The sequence below is a fragment of the Lethenteron reissneri genome, chromosome 50, assembly GCF_015708825.2.
Source record: "Lethenteron reissneri isolate LAM-NWPU_2019-01 chromosome 50, ASM1570882v1, whole genome shotgun sequence".
Classification (NCBI taxonomy): Eukaryota; Metazoa; Chordata; class Hyperoartia; order Petromyzontiformes; family Petromyzontidae; genus Lethenteron; species Lethenteron reissneri.
In genome coordinates, this window is record NC_083828.1 from 10072708 (window position 1) to 10080455 (window position 7748).

Below are 7748 nucleotides of genomic sequence, written 5' to 3' on the forward strand. Positions count from 1 at the left end.
TGTCACGTGATGATGCTAGTGGTAATTACTGGCTGTCACGTGATGATGCTAGTGGTAATTACTGACTGTCACGTGATGATGCTAGTGGTAATTACTGACTGTCATGTGATGATGCTAGTGGTAATTACTGACTGTCACGTGATGATTGCTAGTGGTAATTACTGGCTGTCACGTGATGATGCTAGTGGTAATTACTGACTGTCACGTGATGATGCTAGTGGTAATTACTGGCTGTCACGTGATGATGCTAGTGGTAATTACTGACTGTCACGTGATGATGCTAGTGGTAATTACTGGCTGTCACGTAATGATGCTAGTGGTAATTACTGGCTGTCACGTGATGATGCTAGTGGTAATTACTGGCTGTCACGTGATGATGCTAGTGGTAATTACTGTCTGTCACGTGATGATGCTAGTGGTAATTACTGTCTGTCACGTGATGATGCTAGTGGTAATTACTGGCTGTCGCCTGATGATGCTAGTGTAATTACTGACTGTCACGTGATGATGCTAGTGGTAATTACTGACTGTCACCTGATGATGCTAGTGGTAATTACTGACTGTCACGTGATGATGCTAGTTGTAATTACTGTCTGTCACCTGAATATGCTAGTGGTAATTACTGACTGTCACGTGATGATGCTAGTGGTAATTACTGACTGTCACGTGATGATGCTAGTGGTAATTACTGGCTGTCACGTGATGATGCTAGTGGTAATTACTAACAGTCACGTGATGATGCTAGTGGTAATTACTGGCTGTCACGTGATGATGCTAGTGGTAATTACTGGCTGTCACGTGATGATGCGAGTTGTAATTACTGGCTGTCACGTGATGATGCTAGTGGTAATTACTGACTGTCACGTGATGATGCTAGTGGTAATTACTGGCTGTCACGTGATGATGCTAGTGGTAATTACTGACTGTCACGTGATGATGCTAGTGGTAATTACTGACTGTCATGTGATGATGCTAGTGGTAATTACTGACTGTCACGTGATGATGCTAGTGGTAATTACTGGCTGTCACGGGATGATGCTAGTGGTAATTACTGACTGTCACGTGATGATGCTAGTGGTAATTACTGGCTGTCAGGTGATGATGCTAGTGGTAATTACTGACTGTCACGTGATGATGCTAGTGGTAATTACTGGCTGTCACGTGATGATGCTAGTGGTAATTACTGACTGTCACGTGATGATGCTAGTGGTAATTACTGGCTGTCACGTGATGATGCTAGTGGTAATTACTGGCTGTCACGTGATGATGCTAGTTGTAATTACTGACTGTCACGTGATGATGCTAGTGGTAATTACTGGCTGTCACGTGATGATGCTAGTGGTAATTACTGACTGTCACGTGATGATGCTAGTGGTAATTACTGGCTGTCAGGTGATGATGCTAGTGGTAATTACTGACTGTCACGTGATGATGCTAGTGGTAATTACTGGCTGTCACGTGATGATGCTAGTGGTAATTACTGACTGTCACGTGATGATGCTAGTGGTAATTACTGGCTGTCACGTGATGATGCTAGTGGTAATTACTGGCTGTCACGTGATGATGCTAGTGGTAATTACTGGCTGTCGCCTGATGATGCTAGTTGTAATTACTGACTGTCACGTGATGATGCTAGTGGTAATTACTGACTGTCACCTGATGATGCTAGTGGTAATTACTGACTGTCACGTGATGATGCTAGTTGTAATTACTGTCTGTCACCTGAATATGCTAGTGGTAATTACTGACTGTCACGTGATGATGCTAGTGGTAATTACTGACTGTCACGTGATGATGCTAGTGGTAATTACTGGCTGTCACGTGATGATGCTAGTGGTAATTACTAACAGTCACGTGATGATGCTAGTGGTAATACTGGCTGTCACGTGATGATGCTAGTGGTAATTACTGGCTGTCACGTGATGATGCGAGTTGTAATTACTGGCTGTCACGTGATGATGCTAGTGGTAATTACTGACTGTCACGTGATGATGCTAGTGGTAATTACTGGCTGTCACGTGATGATGCTAGTGGTAATTACTGACTGTCACGTGATGATGCTAGTGGTAATTACTGACTGTCATGTGATGATGCTAGTGGTAATTACTGACTGTCACGTGATGATGCTAGTGGTAATTACTGGCTGTCACGTGATGATGCTAGTGGTAATTACTGACTGTCACGTGATGATGCTAGTGGTAATTACTGGCTGTCAGGTGATGATGCTAGTGGTAATTACTGACTGTCACGTGATGATGCTAGTGGTAATTACTGGCTGTCACGTGATGATGCTAGTGGTAATTACTGACTGTCACGTGATGATGCTAGTGGTAATTACTGGCTGTCACGTGATGATGCTAGTGGTAATTACTGTCTGTCACGTGATGATGCTAGTGGTAATTACTGGCTGTCACGTGATGATGCTAGTGGTAATTACTGGCTGTCACGTGATGATGCTAGTGGTAATTACTGACTGTCACGTGATGATGCTAGTTGTAATTACTGACTGTCACGTGATGATGCTAGTGGTAATTACTGACTGTCACCTGATGATGCTAGTGGTAATTACTGACTGTCACGTGATGATGCTAGTGGTAATTACTGTCTGTCACGTGATGATGCTAGTGGTAATTACTGACTGTCACGTGATGATGCTAGTGGTAATTACTGACTGTCACGTGATGATGCTAGTGGTAATTACTGGCTGTCACGTGATGATGCTAGTGGTAATTACTACTGTCACGTGATGATGCTAGTGGTAATTACTGGCTGTCACGTGATGATGCGAGTGTAATTACTGGCTGTCACGTGATGATGCTAGTGGTAATTACTGACTGTCACGTGATGATGCTAGTGGTAATTACTGGCTGTCACGTGATGATGCTAGTGGTAATTACTGACTGTCACGTGATGATGCTAGTGGTAATTACTGACTGTCATGTGATGATGCTAGTGGTAATTACTGACTGTCACGTGATGATGCTAGTGGTAATTACTGGCTGTCACGTGATGATGCTAGTGGTAATTACTGACTGTCACGTGATGATGCTAGTGGTAATTACTGGCTGTCACGTGATGATGCTAGTGGTAATTACTGACTGTCACGTGATGATGCTAGTGGTAATTACTGGCTGTCACGTAATGATGCTAGTGGTAATTACTGGCTGTCACGTGATGATGCTAGTGGTAATTACTGGCTGTCACGTGATGATGCTAGTGGTAATTACTGGCTGTCACGTGATGATGCTAGTGGTAATTACTGTCTGTCACGTGATGATGCTAGTGGTAATTACTGGCTGTCGCCTGATGATGCTAGTTGTAATTACTGACTGTCACGTGATGATGCTAGTGGTAATTACTGACTGTCACCTGATGATGCTAGTGGTAATTACTGACTGTCACGTGATGATGCTAGTTGTAATTACTGTCTGTCACCTGAATATGCTAGTGGTAATTACTGACTGTCACGTGATGATGCTAGTGGTAATTACTGACTGTCACGTGATGATGCTAGTGGTAATTACTGGCTGTCACGTGATGATGCTAGTGGTAATTACTAACAGTCACGTGATGATGCTAGTGGTAATTACTGGCTGTCACGTGATGATGCTAGTGGTAATTACTGGCTGTCACGTGATGATGCGAGTTGTAATTACTGACTGCCACGTGATGATGCTAGTGGTAATTACTGACTGTCACGTGATGATGCTAGTGGTAATTACTGACTGTCACGTGATGATGCTAGTGGTAATTACTGACTGTCACCTGATGATGCTAGTGGTAATTACTGGCTGTCACGTGATGATGCTAGTGGTAATTACTGACTGTCACGTGATGATGCTAGTGGTAATTACTGGCTGTCACGTGATGATGCAAGTTGTAATTACTGGCTGTCACGTGATGATGCTAGTGGTAATTACTGACTGTCACGTGATGATGCTAGTGGTAATTACTGGCTGTCACGTGATGATGCTAGTGGTAATTACTGACTGTCACGTGATGATGCTAGTGGTAATTACTGGCTGTCACGTGATGATGCTAGTGGTAATTACTGGCTGTCACGTGATGATGCTAGTGGTAATTACTGACTGTCACGTGATGATGCTAGTTGTAATTACTGACTGTCACGTGATGATGCTAGTGGTAATTACTGACTGTCACCTGATGATGCTAGTGGTAATTACTGACTGTCACGTGATGATGCTAGTTGTAATTACTGTCTGTCACCTGATGATGCTAGTGGTAATTACTGACTGTCACGTGATGATGCTAGTGGTAATTACTGACTGTCACGTGATGATGCTAGTGGTAATTACTGGCTGTCACGTGATGATGCTAGTGGTAATTACTAACTGTCACGTGATGATGCTAGTGGTAATTACTGGCTGTCACGTGATGATGCGAGTTGTAATTACTGGCTGTCACGTGATGATGCTAGTGGTAATTACTGACTGTCACGTGATGATGCTAGTGGTAATTACTGGCTGTCACGTGATGATGCTAGTGGTAATTACTGACTGTCACGTGATGATGCTAGTGGTAATTACTGACTGTCATGTGATGATGCTAGTGGTAATTACTGACTGTCACGTGATGATGCTAGTGGTAATTACTGGCTGTCACGTGATGATGCTAGTGGTAATTACTGACTGTCACGTGATGATGCTAGTGGTAATTACTGGCTGTCACGTGATGATGCTAGTGGTAATTACTGACTGTCACGTGATGATGCTAGTGGTAATTACTGGCTGTCACGTAATGATGCTAGTGGTAATTACTGGCTGTCACGTGATGATGCTAGTGGTAATTACTGGCTGTCACGTGATGATGCTAGTGGTAATTACTGTCTGTCACGTGATGATGCTAGTGGTAATTACTGTCTGTCACGTGATGATGCTAGTGGTAATTACTGGCTGTCGCCTGATGATGCTAGTTGTAATTACTGACTGTCACGTGATGATGCTAGTGGTAATTACTGACTGTCACCTGATGATGCTAGTGGTAATTACTGACTGTCACGTGATGATGCTAGTTGTAATTACTGTCTGTCACCTGAATATGCTAGTGGTAATTACTGACTGTCACGTGATGATGCTAGTGGTAATTACTGACTGTCACGTGATGATGCTAGTGGTAATTACTGGCTGTCACGTGATGATGCTAGTGGTAATTACTAACAGTCACGTGATGATGCTAGTGGTAATTACTGGCTGTCACGTGATGATGCTAGTGGTAATTACTGGCTGTCACGTGATGATGCGAGTTGTAATTACTGGCTGTCACGTGATGATGCTAGTGGTAATTACTGACTGTCACGTGATGATGCTAGTGGTAATTACTGGCTGTCACGTGATGATGCTAGTGGTAATTACTGACTGTCACGTGATGATGCTAGTGGTAATTACTGACTGTCATGTGATGATGCTAGTGGTAATTACTGACTGTCACGTGATGATGCTAGTGGTAATTACTGGCTGTCACGGGATGATGCTAGTGGTAATTACTGACTGTCACGTGATGATGCTAGTGGTAATTACTGGCTGTCAGGTGATGATGCTAGTGGTAATTACTGACTGTCACGTGATGATGCTAGTGGTAATTACTGGCTGTCACGTGATGATGCTAGTGGTAATTACTGACTGTCACGTGATGATGCTAGTGGTAATTACTGGCTGTCACGTGATGATGCTAGTGGTAATTACTGGCTGTCACGTGATGATGCTAGTTGTAATTACTGACTGTCACGTGATGATGCTAGTGGTAATTACTGGCTGTCACGTGATGATGCTAGTGGTAATTACTGACTGTCACGTGATGATGCTAGTGGTAATTACTGGCTGTCAGGTGATGATGCTAGTGGTAATTACTGACTGTCACGTGATGATGCTAGTGGTAATTACTGGCTGTCACGTGATGATGCTAGTGGTAATTACTGACTGTCACGTGATGATGCTAGTGGTAATTACTGGCTGTCACGTGATGATGCTAGTGGTAATTACTGGCTGTCACGTGATGATGCTAGTGGTAATTACTGGCTGTCGCCTGATGATGCTAGTTGTAATTACTGACTGTCACGTGATGATGCTAGTGGTAATTACTGACTGTCACCTGATGATGCTAGTGGTAATTACTGACTGTCACGTGATGATGCTAGTTGTAATTACTGTCTGTCACCTGAATATGCTAGTGGTAATTACTGACTGTCACGTGATGATGCTAGTGGTAATTACTGACTGTCACGTGATGATGCTAGTGGTAATTACTGGCTGTCACGTGATGATGCTAGTGGTAATTACTAACAGTCACGTGATGATGCTAGTGGTAATTACTGGCTGTCACGTGATGATGCTAGTGGTAATTACTGGCTGTCACGTGATGATGCGAGTTGTAATTACTGGCTGTCACGTGATGATGCTAGTGGTAATTACTGACTGTCACGTGATGATGCTAGTGGTAATTACTGGCTGTCACGTGATGATGCTAGTGGTAATTACTGACTGTCACGTGATGATGCTAGTGGTAATTACTGACTGTCATGTGATGATGCTAGTGGTAATTACTGACTGTCACGTGATGATGCTAGTGGTAATTACTGGCTGTCACGTGATGATGCTAGTGGTAATTACTGACTGTCACGTGATGATGCTAGTGGTAATTACTGGCTGTCAGGTGATGATGCTAGTGGTAATTACTGACTGTCACGTGATGATGCTAGTGGTAATTACTGGCTGTCACGTGATGATGCTAGTGGTAATTACTGACTGTCACGTGATGATGCTAGTGGTAATTACTGGCTGTCACGTGATGATGCTAGTGGTAATTACTGGCTGTCACGTGATGATGCTAGTTGTAATTACTGACTGTCACGTGATGATGCTAGTGGTAATTACTGGCTGTCACGTGATGATGCTAGTGGTAATTACTGACTGTCACGTGATGATGCTAGTGGTAATTACTGGCTGTCAGGTGATGATGCTAGTGGTAATTACTGACTGTCACGTGATGATGCTAGTGGTAATTACTGGCTGTCACGTGATGATGCTAGTGGTAATTACTGACTGTCACGTGATGATGCTAGTGGTAATTACTGGCTGTCACGTGATGATGCTAGTGGTAATTACTGGCTGTCACGTGATGATGCTAGTTGTAATTACTGACTGTCACGTGATGATGCTAGTGGTAATTACTGGCTGTCACGTGATGATGCTAGTGGTAATTACTGACTGGCACGTGATGATGCTAGTTGTAATTACTGACTGTCACGTGATGATGCTAGTGGTAATTACTGACTGTCACGTGATGATGCTAGTGATAATTACTGGCTGTCACGTGATGATGCTAGTGGTAATTACTGACTGTCACGTGATGATGCTAGTGGTAATTACTGGCTGTCACGTGATGATGCTAGTGGTAATTACTGACTGTCACGTGATGATGCTAGTTGTAATTACTGACTGTCACGTGATGATGCTAGTGGTAATTACTGGCTGTCACGTGATGATGCTAGTGGTAATTACTGGCTGTCACGTGATGATGCTAGTGGTAATTACTGGCTGTCACGTGATGATGCTAGTGGTAATTACTGGCTGTCACGTGATGATGCTAGTTGTAATTACTGACTGTCACGTGATGATGCTAGTGGTAATTACTGTCTGTCACGTGATGATGCTAGTGGTAATTACTGGCTGTCACGTGATGATGCTAGTGGTAATTACTGGCTGTCACGTGATGATTGATGCTAGTGGTAA